Genomic DNA, 24333 nt, shown 5'->3' on the forward strand with positions numbered 1-24333 from the left:
CACACTGTTAGGGCCTAATAAACATTAATGTTTTGTATCCATGTGTAGAATATTTTGAAAGAAGGTATAGCAGTTATTTTATTAAGTTTTCCTCATATGACTAACACACCAGTGTTTTTGAATTCCTTACGTACAAGCAGTACATCATCTAATGTGTAAAGTGAAATGTCTTAGGTCTTCTGTTTCAGACGATTGTTTCTTCAGTGTGTTTTCTCATCTGTGTGAAACATTAGATATTTTACTGCATAATGCACAAGAAACATATTGTATGGTGTATGCCTACAGGAAAACTGTCCTAAGGTTTTAACTCAGCCCACCCATTTTGTATGAGAATAGAAAGTATAAGGCCAAGAAGATGTTACCCTTTGTCTCACAGCATATCTGATAAAAAGAAAGAGAAAAAATGCATGCTTTAAGAGGCCGCATCACAGGATACCCATATAACTTTGAGGGCTATGCATCAAAACATATTTGACCTTAAACACCAGCATACAGCTGAAACATATTGTGTGGGTAAGAGGGTAAGACTAGATAAGAAATGTTCAATGCTTGTATTAAAAAAAAAAGCATGGAATGATTTTGGACTCAAATTACCTTCTGTACTTGGAGATTTTTGCAGTAGCAAATTCATCCCGCAGATGTATAGCTATAGACCACATTCATATATTTATTTAAATGATACTTTTATTAAAATTTTACACATGCATGCCTTGGCTCAATTTAGAGGTACAAACCTCTGACATTTGTTTGCCACAGGTAATTTCTTCCACGATAATTGTACTAAAGCATAGCAGTTTTTAAACAGATGCATTACATGGTAGTTTGGAAGATCAGACAAGTTTCGGAAGTGACACTTTATGAGAATACTGAAGTTAACTTGTTGTACACAACGTCCTCCTCCCATAATTTGGTATTTTCCTCATTTTCCATCAAGAATTTACTCTAAGCCCACTTCGGCTATACCTCTTTGCTCCTCACTAACTTTTCTTTACCTTTACCACTACCCACCTTTCACTCTTATCCTATAGCTCTTATACTCTCTTTGTCTTTCTATTTTATACTTATTCTAACTCCATTTATTTTCCCTGTTGCCCCACTACTCATATAATCTGTGTGGTAATAGTCTTGAAGCTTACTACCTTTCTATTATATGATTATTAGTAACTGATAAAGTACATATTGTATTATGTTATCTGTATTGTATTTGATAAGCATTTAATAAGTTGCACCCCTTGCACTTGTCGACTGTATTGAATATCTATTAACAAACTTATCTGGCATGTTCTGTATATCTAACTGTAATAATTAAAAACTAGCTTACCCTTTGCATTTTGATATTGTATTCAAGTTACTTGCAGCGCTTTTCTCCCTGAGCCTCCACTGAAAATGGGCTCTGCTTGGACCAGTGGATTGTCCTGGTAAACAAATGCCAATCAATCAATAAATAAAATAACTGACACCATAGGGATAAACATCTTGGAGAATAAGAGGCTTTAGAGTCCATTGGTGATTTCAGATGGTGTTCCTATTTCACCAAGTTCTGACGCAAATGTGTGTGAGATTAAAAAAAAAAAACTTACAAGGCCAAGGTCAAAATACTAAATCATCAGAAATTCGCTAGTATTTTTTTTTGTCTGTGTGTGTGTGTGTGTGTGTGTGTGTGTGTGTGTGTGTGTGTGTGTGTGTGTGTGTGTGTGTCGCTAGTATTTTTTTTTGTCTGTGTGTGTGTGTGTGTGTGTGTGTGTGTGTGTGTGTGTGTGTGTGTGTGTGTGTGTATGTGTGTGTGCAGATGAAAACAATTCTGGAAAATCTTAAGAATAATAGAATAATGGTAAAAATGGATGTGGTTCACATCTACAATAATTCATATTATCAGTCTTATTCCAGTCTTCCCATATCAGGTTTAAAGCTGCGTATTCAGTCCCACATATAAGACTTAAGGAATTATCAGCACAAGGCACTTGAAGAATTCTACCCTAACACTTTAGATCTAGTAGCTTTCTTCTAAGTACTCTGTTTGAAGTCTTCCTTCAGAATATTTCATCTCCAGAGCTATCTTTCATTCTGAATTCTGGGAAACACCTACAAATACCTGTCTGGTATAAGAACAATAAGTAGAAAACATCCCTTAGATATGACTCTCAAATATCTGAATTCAGAGCTCCACCATTGAGGAAATCAAATACCTAATCTGTTTCACAAGCATACCATCACCAGCTGTTGCTGGAGAGGGGGAAAAAAACTCTGCAATAAAAATAGCAGGACACTATCACCTTTACTTATCGACTGACCTAACATACGAATTTTTAAAAAATTTGCAAACTTGTAAGTGCTTGGGCTAGAATGGGAATGATAGGTGTAATTGTCTAGGGTTAATGAAATTATGTAGAAACCGTGGAATCCCTTGGGTTTCTGAGACTTTGGTGGGTATTTTGTACTCCCCTCCCCTTCATGGTAAGGAAGTGAGAATAAGGCAAAATTTAAGACAACTCTAGGTGACTTTTTGTATTTGTTATGTTTATGCGACATGCGTGAAGAACCTTTATGTCCAATTCAAACCAATGTAAACCAAAATAGCTCATGTAGTGCTCCCTCAGTAAAAATATTCTCAATTCCACCTCCAGAATGCAAGATAATAAATCAACCAGCCGATCCAATGAAATATAAGCCAAGTTTATTGTAAACAGAAATGTAATAAAACAATTTTGGTTAAGCGCTTTTGTCCTTTAACATCATAATGGACTTCATCAGAACCAGGTACCTGACATTCATCTCACTTAAATATACTTTGTAAATTGTCAATTAAAAATACGATTAAATTAGATTAAATTTAGAAATACAGTTCCATGGTAAAAAATAGTAAAACTTCTAGTAGACCCCAAAGGTTAAAAAAAAAGGAATATATGTATGAGTTATTAAATAAATACTAAATGAACTGCTTGTTAACAAATATATATATATATATATATATATATATATATATATATATATATATATATATATATATAATGTGTGTATATATATATATATATATATATATATATATATATATATATATATATATGCGATGTTTGCTCTGAGAGTGTTGATAGAGAAGTACAGAGAAGGTCAGAAGGAGTTGCATTGTGTCTTTGTGGATTTAGAGAAAGCATATGACAGGGTGCCTAGAGAGGAGTTGTGGTATTGTATGAAGAAGTCAGGAGTGTCAGAAAAGTAAGTAAGAGTGGTACAGGATATGTACTAGGGTAGTGTGACAGCGGTGAGGTCTGTGGTGGGAGTGACGGATGCGTTTAAGGTGGAGGTGGGATTACATCAAGGATCAGCTCTGAGCCCTTTCTTATTTGCAATAGTGATGGACAGGTTGACAGTCGAGATCAAACAGGAGTCCCCGTGGACTATGATGTTTGCAGATGACATTGTGATCTGTAGTGAGAGTAGGGAACAGGTGGAGGAGACCCTGGAGAGGTGGAGATATGCTCTAGAGAGAAGAGGAATGAAGGTCAGCAGGACTAAGACAGAATACATGTGTGTGAATAAGAGGGAGGATAGAGGAATGGTGAGGATGCAGGGAGTAGAGGTGGCGAAGGTGAATGAGTTTAAGTACTTGGGATCAACAGTTCAGAGTAATGGTGAGTGTGGAAGAGAGGTGAAGAAGAGAGTACAGGCAGGTTGGAGTGGGTGGAGAAGAGTGTCAGGAGTGATTTGTGACAGACGAGTACCAGTAAGAGTGAAAGGGAAGGTCTACAAGAGGGTAGTGAGACCAGCTATGTTATATGGCTTGGAGATAGTGGCATTGACAAAAAGGCAGGAGTCAGATCTTGACGTGGCAGAGTTGAAGATGTTAAGATTTGCACTGGGTGTGATGAGGATGGACAGGATTAGGAATAAGTATATTAGAGGGTCAGCCCAGGTTGCAAGGTTTGGAGATAAAGCCAGAGAAGCAAGATTACATTGGTTTGGACATACACTGAGGAGGGATGCAGAGTATATTGGGAAAATGATGCTAAGGATGAAGCTGCCAGGTAAAAGGAAAAGAGAAAGGCCTAAGATAAGGTTTATGGATGTGGTGAGAGAGGACATGCTGGTGGTTGGTGTGACAGAGCAAGATGCAGAGGACAGGAAGGAATGGAAACAGTTGATCTGCTGTGGCGACCCCTAACGGGAGCAGCTGAAAGAAGAAGAAGATATATATATATATATATATATATATATATATATATATATATATATATATATATATATATATATATATATATATATATATATATATATATATATATATATATATGTGTGTGTGTGTGTGTGTATCTATAAATATATATATATATATATATATATATATATATATATATATATATATATATATATATAAATAATTGGAATCTAGTAAAGTTTGAACATTAAAAAATAAAAATGATAAAAATGATGTACATATACATGAATAATGAAATATTTATTTAAAACATCCCAAAAATGGGTGAGAAACAAAAATGAATCATAATTTGTCCACTTTAATTTTCAGGGTTTGTACAGTAGAAATATGTTCATTAAGTCCTGGGCAGTTAGAGGCATTTAATCTGACCTGCCAAGTCCTCTCCCTGAACTCTAAATATGTTTCCCACAACCTACCTCTCTTATCATGTGTAACAATTTCAAAAATTCCATATAAAAAAAATTCTTAAAATCACAACAAACCCTTTTGTCTTTGTATAAAGAACTACTAAGTATCCAGAAAGGAAGCAAATTGATTAAGTGAAATTGTTGGGCAACCATGAAGTGAACTATATGAGGCAGAATCTCTAATAAATGTAATATAAAGATGGTACAGAAAGTGATTAAAACAAATGATGTTAGTGGAATCATCAAGGAAGATCCATGTGTTAGAATAAATATTATTAGAACATTACTATGTAGCAAAACTAATACTTGATAAGCTATTACCAAGAGAGGAACTGATCAAATAGGCACCACTGTGGAAAAAATGATTGGAGACAACTGTAAAACAACTAAGAAAAGTAGTATTAATAGAAAAATATAAAAAAGGAAATGTGTAATTAAACTCTTAGGTAGAAGTGTCTAGAAAAAAAGTACAATATAGAAACAACACATTACTTAGTCTACCAGATTTCTAATATTGGCTTAACAATTTTCTGTACAAGCTGAAAATATTTTGAAGATGCATAGAGAAATATGGGTTCATAGCTGTGTACTATGTTAGCAACCACTGGTGCCGTTTTAAGCCTAGTTATGTATCCCAGATCTCTGACAGTTTCTGTTACCCTTAAGTCTAAGCAAGGGTTTGGGAGATGAAACTGCATGAGGGTCACTCACGCCAAAGATCTTAACCTAGCCTCTTGTACACCATGCATAGATCTCCACTCAAAAGCCTATTGGAGACAGAATACAAGGATGGGGCTTAGAGGCAGTCTGCATAGGGCATGTTACTTATGTCCTGTATTCTCTCAGCAAAGAGCCTGTTTAGACATTCCAGTTGTCAGATGTGCCTGGTTAGGAACATACCAAACAGCACATTGTACAAAGTGATAGATCTGATGAATGCCAAATATAGTGGAACAATTACCTATTTGGACCTAAATGCTGTATTTTTTTATAGGTTGCACAACATAGAATGATTTCCTCACTACTATGAATGCATGATGGTTAAATGATAGATTACTGTTGACATGCTTCCTCAAGTGCCTGACCACTAGATTAATTCTTAGGGGTGTGTCGTCAATATGATATTTACCAGTGGTGGTTGACTTCATGAAGGATAATATTTATGCATTTCTTTGCATTTCATTTTAGACCATAGATCTGATAAAAACTGCTTGTTTGTGTCAATCCATTCTGGAGAATATTAACATTGGTGGGAGATTCCATGACTGCTCCTAGTTTGCAATCTGCAAATTTGTTCAGTCATAGGTCCTTGCTATTGGACCTGACTTCAGAAAAGTAGATGCCAAAAAGGAGTAGTCCCAGGACAGATCCAGTTTGGACTGGCCACTTTCTAGAGGTGGACTCTCCAATTCTAACTTCCTGGGTTCTGCCTGTGATCCAGCGGGCTACCCCCTGGGTGATATAAGAGTTTATAGCTAACCTCCTGACTTTGTTAATCATGCCCAAGCGGGGTATTGTACTAAATGCCTTGGCCAGGTGAAGGTAGGCAGTGTAAATCATTTTGTCCATGTCCATTAATTTACTGACCTTCTCAAAGAAGTCCACCAGTTTGTGTAGGCATGACCTACAACTGACAAAGTCAAATTGTGTTGATTCAAGTGTCTGGAGGTTTCCTATGTCATTATTGATCATTTCCATGATAATTCTTTCCATGGTTTTGCATATGAGACTAGGGAGACTTATGGGTATGTAGTTTCCAAGGTCTGTAGATGGCACACTTTTGTGCAGAGGGATGACAGTTGCTTTCTTCCATTCATAAGGCATGAAATCTGTTTGGAGTATACAGTCAAATAGTGATTCTACATGGCCTGATTGGTGATGTCTTATGCTATGTAGAAGAGAAAGTCGGGTATTGTCTGGGGCCCACTGATGCAGTGCTCTTGCTCTTATAAAGAACACTGAAGACCTGTTCTCTAGTGACAATAAGGGGAGTTATATCTGATGGTATTTAGTGAGGGGGACAGAGGAATAAAGTTACAGCTGAATTTGTCTGCCAGTAGGTTTGCTATACTTTTAGGCTCAGTCATACCTCTCAGCTGTACAGATTTTCTCAGAATGTTTAGATTTTGGCCTCATATTTTTGGTCCGTTTTTTATAAAATTATGGTTTTCTGGCAAAATAGTGGTAAATCAATAAAGACTGAAGTTCAAACATTATGACAGACATTTGAGTTTTAGACTTCATAAACTTCACAAAAGTCATGCTAATGCAAAACCTGTTATTCTATCAACTTTCAAAGTTTGTAAGAGCAGTATTTAAAAATTGTCCCTATTTTGGGGTCTTTTTCCCACTTTTATTTACGGCTTTGTCAAGATTTCTTGCTCTAAGAGATTGAGAGGTATGGGCTCAGTGTAGGTGGTTTCACTAACAATGACCTCTGCACACAATTGTATATTGTCTTTGAGGCTGTCAGCATAACTAAAGAATGTCTTGTGCTAGTCCTTGGCCATGGAAGCCAAGTTTACCTCAGAATCGGTTTTGGTAGACTGTATTTGTCCTCTGAGTTATTCATTTAATTTGAAAGTGCTTTTGCCCTGCTGGGTGCTACAGCTCCTAATTTTTGCTATGATTTCCCTCCTTTTGTTATTCAGCCTATTGATGTTGTGATTCCTCCAGGGTGACTTGTTTTTGATTCAGATCTGTGCTTATTGCTGGTTGGTATAGCTGCCCCTATATAGCTATCTATAGGGTTTATGTAAACGGTTCAACAAAGGCAGTTATTATTTCATGGTTTACAGGGGCTTGAACTCTTGTTGTGTTATCACTTTGTAATAGGAGGTTCCGAGTTTTATTTTTATTCAAAGGAGACTGTTTTGTGCCCTGACATTACTAGAGAGGACAATACATTATTGTGTGTGATGCACTCTATCATATTAGTGAGTTCCAGATTTAGTATGTTTGCATACCTAGTTAGCATATTGACAATGTGGTCCAGGGGGGTTGTTTACAAAATCCAGGAATCTATGTGTCTGCATGTTTGGTTTTATATATGAGTCCCAATTAATAGTGAGGCAAATAAAGTTGCCCATGAATATTTTATTTTACTGGATGGTGAGTATCTCACAACTGCGTCTCCAATTATGAGAATGTTGGATTGTGTGGTGGCTTGCCTATGGGCTTACAAGTAGAGGCTCCATGAGATGTGACTGTATATGTTGATGTGGCTGTTGTTTTGAAATAGTGCATTCAGGGCTTCTGAGGGCATTTGTTATGTGTACTCTGTGTATAAGGATTTTGGGGCTTAGAAAGGTTGCATTTAATTGTCTCAACATATGTGGGTGTGTGTGTGTTTGCTTCTTACTCTGTGTGATGGGTGCAGTGTGTGTACTGCTGGTAATCTGACTTACAATAGGAGTGCTTTTACGTGAGAGTTTTGCCAACAGTGACATTGTGTGCATTCATCTCTCACATAGCTTATCAGTTTGTTTGAGAATTAACTGGTTGTCAGTAAACTATTTCCTCATGATACCCATATCCATCAAACCTGTAATGGAGACAGTGGGGAAAATTCATATCTATTGCAATAGGCCATTTTTTATTGATAAGATGGCTACAGTGAGAATATAAATTCAAGTCAGGAGGATCTGGTTTGCAATTCTGGTGGCAGTGCTTGTCACTGCAAACTTGTTGCCCTGTGTTCAATTAGGTACTGGTGAACTTTCAAGACTGCATTTACAAGAAATATGTCAATTCAAGGTGCCTGTATCTATACAGGGCGCTGCCAAACATTTGAGAGGAAACTACTAAAGTAGACACTGATGATTTATGGATGAAGTATTTGGGGAGATATTCTGAAGTTAGGTTAGACAGTATTGAATTAACTTGTACTTACTGAAAAGAAAAAATAATTAGCTTTGTCAAGAATGATGAATACTGGAAATTTACCTAACTGGCTACTACCTGGCTACTACACACTGCTGGGATACAAAGCCTCATTGCTTTGAAGAAAACCATGCCATTTAGAGATGTTCTGAAAGCTTCTATTGGGAACACAGAAGGTAAAACGATATGGTTATGACACCACCAAAAGCAGAAGAAATTAATACGTTCTGGAGAAATATCTCTGAATACCCTAGTGAGGATAAGAAGGATGTTGAATTGGTAAGACATTAAAAATCTAATAAAAGACTATAGAATGGAATTTAGTAACTGATGGTATGAAAGAGAGAGGGTTAAGGTCTCCAGCTGGAAAACTGTGTATATATGCTACACCTAACTTATGGTTAAAGGCATTAACATCTTTACTCCATGATTTAGTTAAGAGTAAAGTCTATATTGTGATATGCCTTGAAATAACTCCAGTATTATCATCAGTGGAAAGACTGTTCTTTTGCTGACCATTTACTTGCCTTCCAGTATACATGATTATAGGAAATGCGAAACAACTCATACCAAAGACCATGTATGCCTTGCTGATACCCACTATCATGCTGCACACCCTTCTCAAGATGTGCAAAGCAGATGAGTCCTCTATTAAATGTATGGGCACTGATCCAATCCAAAGCAGATAAGTCCTCTATTAAATGTATGGGCACTGATCCAATGCAAAGCAGATAAGTCATCTATTAAATGTATGGGTACTGATCCAATGCAAAGCAGATAAGTCATCTATTAAATGTATGGGTACTGATCCAATGCAAAGCAGATAAGTCCTCTATTAAATGTATGGGCACTGATCCAATGCAAAGCAGATAAGTCCTCTATTAAATGTATGGGCACTGATCCAATGCAAAGCAGATGAGTCCTCTATTAAATGTATGGGCACTGATCCAATGCAAAGCAGATAAGTCCTCTATTAAATGTATGGGTACTGATCCAATGCAAAGCAGATAAGTCCTCTATTAAATGTATGGGCACTGATCCAATCATCTGTGTTTAATTTCAGTGTCAGAGTGTCCCTTTGCTTAAGGTGCAGGAGAAATTAATTCCATAGCACTGGGTAATACATTTGTTTCTATGGATAATTTTATTTATGAACTGGAGGAGGTTAAAGTCCTTTGTTTTGGCATTAGTAGAGCTATTTGACTTGATAAAAGAGATCAAGGAGGATGGGTTCCCTAATTGCAAAGAATGCAAGACATAGATCGCACTGTAAGACACTATATAAAAAAAGTCAAAGTATAGTGATTTCATCCTTTTTTGAAAGCTCAGGGAATTTATGACAACATTCTTCATGGCTGACAATGCCTCTAGCTATTCCATTTGCTAGCCTAGTAGAATGGTACATCCCAAAATGAAGCATTTTCCTTAATATTTTCTCCACTTAGAGCATCATAGAGACGAATGATAATATCTTTTAAAATAAATGATATTAATTTACATATTAGTTGTGCTGAACAGGATTTTTGAACTTCTGTTGTTATGTGGTGGTTGAAAGATATGGAAGTATAGACTCAATTTCCACGATCCCTTCTACATAAAATTTTTGGAGTTGGGTTTAGCTATAATGAAACTTGGAGACAGTTCTTTATCAAATGTGATGACACTGCATGTTTTTACATTTAATTTTAGCTGATTTTCCATATACCATGTTAATGAGGGTTATATTCTGCTGTCAAGAATGGGTAGATTTGAAAGTAATACCTAGTTTATAGTCACCTGCAAATGTAAATAACTAATAGCCCTGATTAGTTCTCTGGACATCTATGAAGTAGGTTCTGAAAATGTGGGGTTTCAGTGCTAAGACCTGGAGCACATCCCTAGTTAGTTTCCTATTAGTATAGCTTAGTAGATTTTATATTTTAATTAGTTGTCTGCCCACCTCACCACATGCAGAGCTACTTTTAAGGCACATAAATTATTAACAATGCCAGAAATGGGGTATTGTGTTGAGTGCTTTGGCCAGATCCAAATAAACTATGTGAACAGAATGTCCACTGTTTACACCCTATGTGACCCTCTTAATTATCTAAATTGATTAGGCAGGATCACCCTTTGATAAAGTCACACTTATGTGGATTTAGCCTGTTAAAGCCATGGATGAGGAGAAGACACTGCGCACCGCCTCCCTTGACCTAGCCAAAGTCTTTGACACTATTGCCGACTTGGGCATAATAGATAAACTCTCCCAGGTAGGTATTAACTCGTATGTTACCAGACGGGTAGTTAACTGGCTCACTGATAGAACCCACTGTGTCAAAGAAGGTCAAGCCACTTCTAGAAGTAGAACTGTAATGAGCAGTGTACCCCAAGGATCAGTCTTGGGGCCTCTACTGCTTAGGATATACTTTTCTGAGGTACAAGCCAAAACCAGTGGTCTATGGCTGACCAAGTCTGCAGAAGACTGCAAGCTGTGTGCTGTCTTAAATTCCCCTAGTGATGTGAACATCCTCCAAGAGGGCCTTACCCAAACTAATGACTGGTGCCAGAAGCAGGGCCTCAAACTGATTGCCAAGAAATGGATCATTATCCCCTATGGGGAAAATGGCATCCTCGCTAATTATCACACTAATAACAATGTACTAAACATGCAATCAGTCGTGAGGGACTTGGGCACCCAGGTTGATAGCAACCTGACTTTTGACCACCATGTTGCCTCTGTTGTACGAAAGGCTTTCTACATGGCCCACCTCATAAATAAGGGTATTTCATCCAGGAACAAGGGGGTCATAAAATCCCTGTACCGTTCCCTTATCAAACCCATTATCGAGTACAATGCCCCCTTTGTTATGTACCTTGCCAAGCACATGCAACAGCTGGACAGACCACAGAGCTTCCTGACCAGGAAAATTCAAGATCTCAAACACCTATCCTAAACAGACAGACTAAAAGCACTGACCCTCTACTCAGGCTCATACAGACTGCTCAGCGGTGACCCGTGTCTGGCATACAAGGCCATCTCAGACCCAGCCTTGATGGAGTTGGGAAACAGGTGCTGACTTTGAGGGAACATGGGTAAAATTCTTGGCAAGGCTTATAATGGCCTCATGGCCAATAGCCTAATATCATCCTATGAACCTATGATATCATAGTTTGTGAAGTCAGACTTGATATTTTCTATGGCTTTCCAAACCAGACTAGTCTGGCTAATGTATCAGTATTTCCCCAAGTCCATGGAATGCCATCTTTGTGTAGGGGCATCAGCACTCCAGTTCAGATGGTGACAGGTCATGTTTGGCACTATTTACTAAACATCCATGTAAATTATCATTCCCATGTTTCTTCCTTACTAACCACACTAATTACACCAATTATAAAAATATTCGCAAAACACAGCTTTCCTTCTTAATGGCAATGCATACCATGTGTCCACTTTTAGCACATGGTTGCTCACTGGGGAGGCAGCCCCCCTACAGAGTGTAATATGCATTAATACACATTAATGTGCCTGCATAGTGCATTTGTAATGTTGTTATTTTTACAGTTTTTATCATGTTCATAACTTCATGTTTAAAAGCGGCATTCAGTTTTTCCAATGTAAAATGCTGAACATTTTTTGCATGCAGCCACATATGACACCTTTCGTTTCACAGTTAAAATATCCATCCACACCAAAAATATGCCTCTTGTTAATGTAAATGTCTTCTCCTTGCTTAATGAAGCAACATTGTCTACATTTCCCACATTTGTAGATACCCTCTTTCATTCAGATGTTAAAATATGTAAGTTTTGACCACTATTGCTAGGCCCACATGTAGATATAGACAGATATATGGACCAAATGAGGGTTCTGTCCTTAAATGTCACCTCCTGCCCCTTACGTATATATACAATCCCAAAATATTACTGTACTATTAAAAATATTTTATTAATCAAACTATCCACATCAATAATAAAGGGTCATTCATACTCTAATTCTATTAACATTAACATGGAGAAAAGTGTTAAGGCTAATTGGAGTATTTTTAAATTAAATGACAGTATAATGAGTACTCCTGGACAATGCTCTTGGTATACAAAAATGGTGAAAATCTTAAAAATATTTTTGGAAAGTAACAATCTGTGGAAATCTATAATAATTTCAAGAAGGATACTCCAAAGTATGGGACATGCAGACAATACCCTTTTACTATGAATTATTATAATGAAGTGTAATGCTGGGTTTCTTTCTCAGGTTTACAATGTATCATCTCAATGTTACATTAGGGTTTTGAGCTCGTTAGTAATCCATTCAGGTTTGTTTTCTTTAAACAGCCTAGTAACAAGAGGGAAAGAAGAGCCTTGGATGTAGAGGAGTTGTTTCAAAGGTGACTGGCGGCAGTTTTGGCATTAGTAAGGCTGAGAATGCGTGACTAGTTCACAGGTTCACAGTGGTAAATTGAGAAAGGAGGCTGATGATAATCCTTTTGAACTTTATCCTGAAGATTTACTGGGAGGGGGATGTTAAGCCAGATGTTCTGTATACTAAACGATAGTGGGCAGTGCTCACTAAAAGAAAGGGGATGAATGGTGATAGGTTAAATTTTAATGGGGTGTGATCTTGAGAGAATGTTGTTTTCTAGGTTTGTTGACTCCTTGGAGAAGTTTAAGGTCAATTATTAATTTTTTGACATCCTGAGCTAAGGGTCTTAGTAGGTTTAAGTTGGAATTGTCTAGAATGAGAATTTCACTGTTGGGTGGTATATTGTCTATCTTGTATGTTTAGGAAAAAAATGTTGGAATTTTGAGGTGGAGCTAGAGGCAGTAGGTATGCAATGGCTATAAAAAGATGAAGGGAGGCTTTTAGAGGACAGTTTACCCAGGCGACTGTTAAGATAGTGTTGAGAAGATTAGCTGATTTGGGGATAAAAGGGGTATATTGAGCTAAGATTTGTACATTAGTATCATGCTGTCTTTTTATCTTTGACCTAGACAGTCATCAAATAAATATTTATAGTTCTAGGAAGAAGTGACTAATGTGGGGATTTTTCATTTTTGAGCCAGGATTTTGATATTAAAACGGTGTCTTGAAAATGGATTGTGATAAAAGCACTGATGTTGTTTAATTTCTTTCTGCTACTTTTTGAAATGAAGAGTGTACAAGACAGTGAGATGGGTATGTGAGATGCAGAATTTTTGGGGCATTTTATTTATTAGTACTAAGAGAAGATTACATAGTATACTATTAAACAGCCGGAGAAATAAACGGATGTAAGATTGCAGAGGTATGTTACACAGCAGGAAAGCTGTGTAAGGATACAGAGCATAATGGGAGTTGATTTATTCATTAAGACATTAGGCTGCAGATTGACAGCATTACTACAAAGAGTTGTTTGCTGATGTAATAGCAGGATGTATGTGGAACCATATGGGTCTATGTTTAGCAGATAGCTGAAATGATTTGATTAAAAGCTTGGTAGAAGTGATTAAATTTACTGTTTCAACTTAATTTGTGATATTTGAGAGCATGTGACTATAATTCATTCACTCTAGTTGAGCTTTACAGGTTTGTACTCTTAATCCCAACAATGAGCTTTTTCACAAAATGAAGTTATGGTTTCACACATCAAGCAAATGGTCATATCTCCTAAATGAAAAGGGTTGATAGAAAAAGCAAATAGCAAACTGTTCAACTTAAAAAAATCTTTGTGATGGTAATGCTCATTAGGTTTTAGGTCTTAAACTGATTTTATAAGGTATTATAGAAAGCAAACATTAGTTGTATAATTTGTAAATAACTTCTGACATTTCTGCAGCACTTAAATTACACACATACTGCCTGCTGCATTTTCTTCATCAATCTGTGAGCTTTCATATGAGGCTAAACACTTATGTCTGTGTTACTTTGTTGTCATATTTAGAAAAAAAATTAAAATGCTAATATAAAGACTATATGAGTAACAGTTAATATCTCTTAAGCAGTCCTAGATAGAGGCCAAATATCATTTCAGCTCTGTTGCCTATTACGTAAGCTTTAAGATGAAACCTTTCATTATTTTGTATGTAGCATAATTTTGAAATTAACACAAATATAAACATAACATGTTAAATGCCTGGAGGTGTCATAGGGTGCAACTGTAGAGACTCATGGAGGCATCACTGACATTTAACAAGTTAAAGGCTGTGAAAGTGGATCACACCCCTCATGTTCGCATAAGACAGTGTAAGCTTGCTCAGACTAGCAGCTAGGAGCCAGTGATTGGGTGTGGTAAAGTCTAAGGAATAGTGAAATATTTATTTTCAATTCATATACCCTTTTTACAAGTAATAAAAATAGTTAACCTACACTCTTTCCAGTTAAAGGCATTTTTGCTGATACGAGACTCTCTTGCACTATCACAAAATACACAGAAGTGTAGAGGACCACACACTGGAGTTATTATACTTATATAGTGTATAAAATCAGCACACCCAGTCACATGGTATGCTGCTTTAAGCACACAAGCGTCATTAACATTAGTTAGCTATATATTAAAGTCTTACGCTGGATAATTAAATAAGATCTTGGCAAAGTTGTACAAGGGTCACAGAAGAGAGGTAGCATTAACCTGGGGGGGGGGTAATGAAGTGAAGTCACTGTTATTTCTTTTTTACAGGGAGATGAGGTGAAACCCCTTACAATGTAGGTACTACAGGAGTTATATGCTATGATAATACTGGACACACACACACACACACACACACACACACACACACACACACACACACACACACACACACACACACACACACACACACGTCATCCAGTAATGGTTTCTTAACAGGGAGAAGCATGTTTCGTCTAATAATGTAGATAATACATGTGAAATATGCAGGCAAATACTGAACAAATGTAGTATTGCCCTAGTGTTTTCTGGAAAAAATAAATAATGAAACCATTGCTCATTTTCTTTACAAGGAGATTGGTCATTCCTCTTGGAATGTAGCTATTACAGGTATAGTATGCAGGTAAAATATTCTATAAAAAGTAGAGTTGCCCTTAGAGGTTTTAGGGAAAAATGAATAAAGCCACTGCTAGTTTAATAGGGAGACATGTCATTCCTCTTACAAGTGTAGTATGCAGACAAAAAAATGGATTAATTGCACAGATAACCCTGTTGGATTTTTTTTGTAGGGAAAAAAGACTAGGTGATATAGTAAAGATAGTTCAGTGAAATATATATCTGTGCTAGGAATAAGATTTGGGGTGAAAGTGTAAGTGAGGAATAATGAAATTGGATAACAGATTAAATAAAGGACCTTTGTTGTTTTTTGGAAACCATACAAGCTATGGGTTAATATAAAGCTTTATTGGTTTAATTGAGTTCTACATGAGAAAATTGCATATTTAGTTAGTGTGTATATTTTGCCAATACTTCCTGAAAAAGAAATACTACATATATTTTTTTATATGGGGTTAAAGTTGTTGGTAAAATTACTGAAGTGCAAATATAAGTGTCACTGGGATATGTTAAAAAGTTCAAAAGAGGAAAGGAACATTTAAATGAAGAAATTAGATGTTACCAAGAATTTTGTAAAAAATAAAAATGAGTGAAGTAGCAAATGAGAGGAAATTGTGGGATAAAAATATCATGATATAAAATTGTTAGGTTAATTCTTGGTTTGACATACCAAAGGAAAAAGTTAAAGCTATAAAAATGAAATGCATGGTGTAATAAGCAAGTAAAATGCCATTTTTGTGATTAGTGATTTATAGATTACTACTAAAAGGAAATATGCAATATAAAAAATCAGTGAAGGAATTTGTATATATTGTAGTAAAGAAGAATCTATGGGAACATGTTTTCTTACAATGTACAACAGTTGCAAAATTGTACATATTATATTATAACTATAAAACAATTTGAATATGGTAGTAAAATAATTACAATATTATTTTCCACTGTGTGCATTATTTGGAATGAAAGGTTAAATGAAATCTTGTTTAATAGTAAATGGAGACTAGCAGAAATTTTAAGAAAAATTAGATGGTGGTTTTGGAAAAAGAAGTAGGGGTCAAAAGGATACTGATGATATAAGTTTAACATAATGAAAAGTAGAATATTTATGATTGTATGACAATAATGGAAGGGAATGGAAAATTGTACACTGTATAAATTGTTAATATGCAAGTTTATAAATAGCATTGTAAGTACCCTTTTGAATAAAGAACCCCGACGATATCTTTTACATCCACCCGAACAACCACCAACTCAAGCAGATGGAGCTCAGTTTAACACTTTATCTGACACATGGCATATGTAGGAGTGCTGCACTACAATGTTAGCCATTGATCTACCTGGAGTGGACATAGAACACATAGCCCTCTGCTCCTAAGACAAGTGAGCTACCTGTTGTACCACTGAAACATTAGATGGAATATATCTGACTACAGCTTTCCTTAGCATCATCCTGTCATTCTTTTTCCCCCTCTCTGGTCAAAAGTAATTATACTTTGGAAAACCGTAGTGGAAGACATGATTTTAATTGTGGTCAATGCCACACACCATAGAACATTATCAAAACAATTTTTTTTTTCGTTTTTTAGTCCTTTGTTACCTCTGTGCACTGTGACAATAATCATAATTTTAGCTGCACCAGGGACTATGCCATAGGAGATTAGTTCATTTGTATGACTGCATTTACAGGGACCGATAGCACTAGGTTTTTTGTTCCAAATAACAATCTGTTATTTTCCTCCTGCTTTTACTTCTCCTACTTGAAGTACCACGTCCTGCTCTACATATATATATATATATATATATATATATATATATATATATATATATAGAAACACTTTATAACCTCGAATTACTGAAATGTTGAATTTCAGTATCTCGAATTTATAAAGTCGAATGTTAAAAATAGTGAAAGCCCATAATCGCGAATTCGAATATATGTCGAAATCACGGTTTATGACCTTACGCTGCTTTGTTGTAGAAGTGGTAAGTGAATGCTCAGAGATTCGTCTGGCTTTGTTGTAGAAGTGGTAACTGAATGCCCAGAGATTCGTCTGGCTTTGTTGTAAGTGGTAAGCGAATGCCCAGAGATTCGTCTGGCTTTGTTGTAGAAGTCAACTAATAAGGTTGTGCAAGAACAAACAACTGATAAAATATAATCAGATCCTGCAGATAGACTAGTGGTGGACCGTAGCTGGGATAGCTACTAAAGTTAAAAAAAAAATGACACGGATATATGAAACTTGAATTATGTCACTGATAAAACAGAACGAAAAAAAGATGAAAAAACACTCCTTTTAAATCCACAGAAACCTCACTGCTTCGCCGAATTGGCAAGATGTTGAACTAGAGTGTAACAAAAAGACTGTTACACACTGATGTTTAGCAGTTCAAAAGTAAAGTAGGACTAAATCTGTTTATATCCCAGGCATATACATTCCTATAACTCTTCCAAATGATGCAAAGTAACTTGAACACAACTCACAACAGTCTGTGTGGGGAGACCACAACAAGCATAAAAAAGTACCTTAGAATGTTTGTAAAAGCTGATGAAATGATGTAGAGCAAATGCCTGGTTGCTCAGGAAGTCCTGACTATCCGTTTAGCTTGTGGTAGAAAACCCAATCCAATACTTTGTAGTTAGAAAAACACAAGAAGCTTCCCTTTGCAAACTCAATAGTTCCAGACTTGCAGGAAGCAAATGAAGCACTAGAAGCACTAGCACATTTGCTATGTAAACAAACTCAGAAGTTCCAAACTCATGCACTGTTATACACTGATGTTTAGAAGTTCAAAAGTAAAGTAGGACTAAATCTGTTTATATCCCAGGCATATATATTCCTGTAACTCTTCCAAATGATGCAAAGTAACTTGAACACAACTCACAACAGTCTGTGTGGGGAGACCACAACAACCATAAAAAAGTACCTTAGAATGTTTGTAAAGCTGATGAAATGTTGTAGAGCAAATGCCTGGTTGCTCAGGAAGTCCTGACTATCCGTTTAGCTTGTGGTAGAAAACCCAATCCAATACTTTGTAGTTAGAAAAACACAAGAAGCTTCCCTTGGCAAACTCAATAGTTCCAGACTTGCAGGAAGCAAATGAAGCACTAGCACAATTACTATGTAAACAAACTCAGAAGTTCCAAACTCATAGGAAGCAAAAAAGGCGCTGTAGACTGAAAATAAATCCTTTATTACAACGATAGCATTCCTTAAGCACTAGTTGAGCTTTCATCTGCACCATCGCAGACTTCATCAGAACTAGTGCAAAACATTTAATTAACTCATTTAAAACAGTTTTGGCCAAAACTTTGTTACTCAATTTAAAGAAACAGTACTCCATTTGTAACATAACTAATATTGGACCTATATAGAAAACATATAAATCTTGGTGATTTATGTATATACATACCAAAAGTAAATACAAATGTATATATAATTATAAATATTGATTTTAAAAGTCACTAAAATAATTATTCATATGGTATTGTGATTGAAATACTAAAACATGAATTAAATTCACTATGTGTACTTACATTTCATCAAATATTGCAGCCATAAAAATATTATATATCAAGAATTAAAAATGGTTTTATACTTATAAAATCGTTAATACCTGGATTCCTGGTGGAATCAGTTAAAATCTGCCACTTGCTTTCTTTACAGGCCAGTCTTGTTTTCCAATCCCCTCCAAAAGGAATTTCCTTCACCTCATCTATTATCATAAAGGAGAATGTGTGTCCCTCACCATATTCCTTGATGTGTCTGTATAGGGCATTTTTACTATCCATTTTCCTAATTTTATAGTAATGCTCATAAATACGTTTCTTTAACTCTCTTTCTGTTTTGCCTATATAATAGGCTGGACATTTTTTGCACAGAGCTAAATATACTATGTGCTTGGTGCTGCAATTTCCACCTATGCTCCTAATTTTACTGTGATTAATGTCATTCAAAACAATATCACTGTTGGTGTTTATATGTGTACATTGTTTGCATCTTCCGCACTTTCTGGTGAAAACCTTGTCTTTATTATTGTTTCTGCCTTTCCCTAACTTGGAATGTTCCAGTAATCTTTTATGTTGGGACCAGTTTTGTATACTATCTTAGGTTCCTCACCCAGTATATTTTTGTTGACATCTGATACTGTGATAATGTCCCAATATTTCTTTATAATGTCCTTAATCTTGGTGCTGTGAGGGGTATAGGTCAGAACACACACTCTACCCATATTTGCTTTCTGCAAGTTAGCGTTAATCTCTTTATCAAGACCTAGCAGTGGTTTGTATTTTATTCCCCATTGGGATTTGACAAATTCAATGGTGTCACTAATCATGTTGCTGGGATATCCTCTCCTTTCAAATAAATCTGCTAACAGAACCATTTCTCCTTCCATGAATTCTCTAGTTGATGACATTCTAGCACATCTAATGCACTGTCCCTTCATAATATTTTTGAAAATGTGTGGTGGATGTTCACTTCCAAAAATAGATAATCATTAGAGAATGTGCTTTTCTATGTATCTTGGATGTAAAACCTTCCTCATTGGAACCTATGAACACATCCAAATATGAAATACCTGAGTTGTTTGTTTCATAGGTAAATTTCAAAAAATTGGTAGTTTCGTTGATGTATTCAATAAATTGTGGTATTGTCTTGTTGGGTCCCTTCCACAGAATGAATATATCGTCCAGAAATCTTACATAGAAGGTGATGTAGCTGGAGAATGCACAGTTGGTAATAAATTCATTCTCCCAATCAGACATAACCAAGTTTGCAAATATGGGGGCACAAGATGCGCCCATAGCAACTCCCTTGCTTTGTCTGAAAAATTCACCCTCGAAAGTATGATAATTGTGATCCAACACTAGGCCCATCATATCCATGATTAGATTTATTTTATCCCAGGTCAATGTAGAAAACTTTCTTAGACTCCTGGCAAATCTCTCTAGTCCCTCGTCCTTAGGAATACATGAAAATAAGTCACATACATCAATGGTGATGAATGTACATTGTTCTGTCCATTTGTCAGGACTGAGTTTACTCAAGAAATCCCATGAGTCTTTGATGATGAATGGTACATGTGTATAAATATGTTTCGTCCATCTATCGATCGTTACTCCTATGTTATATGTTTTTGACTTTGAACCTGAGATGATGGGTCTGAATGGTGGTTTGGTCAGAGACTTATGAATTTTCGGTATTCCTATTATGCAAGCCATCACTGGATGATCCACTTTTAGAAACCTATATACTTCTTCTGTGATGCGGTTATCAATAAAGTATTCTTCCAAAGCTATGTCAATTCTTCTAAAACCTTGGTTAATTTGATTGATTGAAACCTGTTGGTAATTCCCAGAATGGTATAAAATATGGTATATCTCAGTGATATAATCTTTTTGGGGATAAATAACTGCCCCTCCCCCCTTGTCGGGTTTCATTATTCTTATGTCTTTTTTATACATGTATTCATTCAGTACCGCTCTTTCTTCTTTGGAGATGTTATCTTTTGTTAATTCCTGTTTTTTCCGATATTCTCTTGTGATTTCATGGTTGAGTAGATACAGTTCTTTACATATCATTTGTTCAAATACATTCACTTGTGGATTGTACTGAGGTATAAATGTACTTTTTCTTTTTAATTCAGTGGGTATGTATGTGGCCTCATCATCCTTTCCTTTTTCAAATAGTAAAGCCAGGTTAAGTCTGCGACTATATAATTTGATTTCTTTGATATGATCTACTAGATTGAATTTCTGTGTAGGGATGAATTTGGTTCCTTTACATAAAAGGGAACATAATTCTTCATGAATAGGGACATCTGTGTAGTTGTACACGTTGAAGCCTTTATAGTGCGTGATACTAGGTTTTTCTTTTTCTAATTCTGATTTATCTACCTCCTGTATGTCTATTTTCACAGTTTCATCATGTCCATTATTTGAATTTTCATTGTTGATGTTGAAGGGAGATGGGACCACGTCAATCTCTCTAGATGGAACTAAAATGGCAGGAGGAGAGACAGTAAAACCTCCAACTGTCGTTCTAAACTGACAAACTCTGGATTTTACTTGTATTTTCTGCTGCTCTGGTAATTTGTTTTCCATAATTTTGATGGTGTCTTCCTCCCTGAAAATTTTCCTGTCTGTCCACCTGTCTTCTACCTCTTACATGTGTATATCCTTCATCTAATCTTTCTTTCCTATCTTGTGGCCAAACATATACCTTACAAGTTCTATATAGCTCCATATCACGCTCTAATTTTTTGTTTTTCCTTCGGAAAATATTTTCCGCTGTGGTTTCTGCCATTTGGAATTGTTTGTGGTATAAATCATACCACTGTTCAAATGCAGGGTTACGCAAAATAAATTCATTAACATGCTCTACTTCATCAATGAGTACATTCAACGTATCCTCGTAACACTACAGCTACATCACCTTCTATGTAAGATTTCTGGACGATATATTCATTCTGTGGAAGGGACCCAACGAGACAATACCACAATTTATTGAATACATCAACGAAACTACCAATTTTTTGAAATTTACCTATGAAACAAACAACTCAGGTATTTCATATTTGGATGTGTTCATAGGTTCCAATGAGGAAGGTTTTACATCCAAGATACATAGAAAAAGCACATTCTCTAATGATTATCTATTTTTTGGAAGTGAACATCCACCACACATTTTCAAAAATATTATGAAGGGACAGTGCATTAGATGTGCTAGAATGTCATCAACTAGAGAATTCATGGAAGGAGAAATGGTTCTGTTAGCAGATTTATTTGAAAGGAGAGGATATCCCAGCAACATGATTAGTGACACCATTGAATTTGTCAAATCCCAATGGGGAATAAAATACAAACCACTGCTAGGTCTTGATAAAGAGATTAACGCTAACTTGCAGAAAGCAAATATGGGTAGAGTGTGTGTTCTGACCTATACCCCTCACAGCACCAAGATTAAGGACATTATAAAGACATATTGGGACATTATCACAGTATCAGATGTCAACAAAAATATACTGGGTGAGGAACCTAAGATAGTATACAAAACTGGTCCCAACATAAAAGATTACTGGAACATTCCAAGTTAGGGAAAGGCAGAAACAATAATAAAGACAAGGTTTTCACCAGAAAGTGCGGAAGATGCAAACAATGTACACATATAAACACCAACAGTGATATTGTTTTGAATGACATTAATCACAGTAAAATTAGGAGCATAGGTGGAAATTGCAGCACCAAGCACATAGTATATTTAGCTCTGTGCAAAAAATGTCCAGCCTATTATATAGGCAAAACAGAAAGAGAGTTAAAGAAACGTATTTATGAGCATTACTATAAAATTAGGAAAATGGATAGTAAAAATGCCCTATACAGACACATCAAGGAATATGGTGAGGGACACACATTCTCCTTTATGATAATAGATGAGGTGAAGGAAATTCCTTTTGGAGGATTGGAAAACAAGACTGGCCTGTAAAGAAAGCAAGTGGCAGATTTTAACTGATTCCACCAGGAATCCAGGTATTAACGATTTTATAAGTATAAAACCATTTTTAATTCTTGATATATAATATTTTTATGGCTGCAATATTTGATGAAATGTAAGTACACATAGTGAATTTAATTCATGTTTTAGTATTTCAATCACAATACCATATGAATAATTATTTTTAGTGACTTTTAAAATCAATATTTATAATTATATATACATTTGTATTTACTTTTGGTATGTATATACATAAATCACCAAGATTTATATGTTTTTATTTGAGGTCATATATTAGTTATGTTACAAATGGAGTACTGTTTCTTTAAATTGTGTATGAAAGTTTTGGCGCCAAAACTGTTTTTAAATGAGTTAATTAAATGTTTTGCACTAGTTCTGATGAAGTCTGCGATGGTGCAGATGAAAGCGCTCAACTAGTGCTTAAGGAATGCTATCGTTGTAATAAAGGATTTATTTTCAGTCTACAGCGCCTTTTTGCTTCCTATGAGTTTGGAACTTCTGAGTTTGTTTACACAGCAATTGTGCTAGTGCTTCATTTGCTTCCTGCAAGTCTGGAACTATTGAGTTTGCCAAGGGAAGCTTCTTGTGTTTTTCTAACTACAAAGTATTGGATTGGGTTTTCTCTACCACAAGCTAAACGGATAGTCAGGACTTCCTGAGCAACCAGGCATTTGCTCTACAACATTTCATCAGCTTTTACAAACATTCTAAGGTACTTTTTTATGGTTGTTGTGGTCTCCCCACACAGACTGTTGTGAGTTGTGTTCAAGTTACTTTGCATCATTTGGAAGAGTTACAGGAATATATATGCCTGGGATATAAACAGAATTAGTCCTACTTTACTTTTGAACTTCTAAACATCAGTGTATAACAGTGCATGAGTTTGGAACTTCTGAGTTTGTTTACATAGCAAATGTGCTAGTGCTTCTAGTGCTTCATTTGCTTCCTGCAAGTCTGGAACTATTGAGTTTGCAAAGGGAAGCTTCTTGTGTTTTTCTAACTACAAAGTATTGGATTGGGTTTTCTCTACCACAAGCTAAACGGATAGTCAGGACTTCCTGAGCAACCAGGCATTGGCTCTACAACATTTCATCAGCTTTTACAAACATTCTAAGGTACTTTTTATGCTTGTTGTGGTCTCCCCACACAGACTGTTGTGAGTTGTGTTCAAGTTACTTTGCATCATTTGGAAGAGTTATAGGAATGTATATGCCTGGGATATAAACAGATTTAGTCCTACTTTTACTTTTGAACTGCTAAACATCAGTGTGTAACAGTCTTTTTGTTACACTCTAGTTCAACATCTTGCCAATTCGGCAAAGCAGTGAGGTTTCTGTGGA

This window comes from Protopterus annectens, chromosome 8.part1 (assembly GCF_019279795.1).
Source record: "Protopterus annectens isolate FY-2018-M chromosome 8.part1, PAN1.0, whole genome shotgun sequence".
Lineage (NCBI taxonomy): Eukaryota > Metazoa > Chordata > Ceratodontiformes > Protopteridae > Protopterus > Protopterus annectens.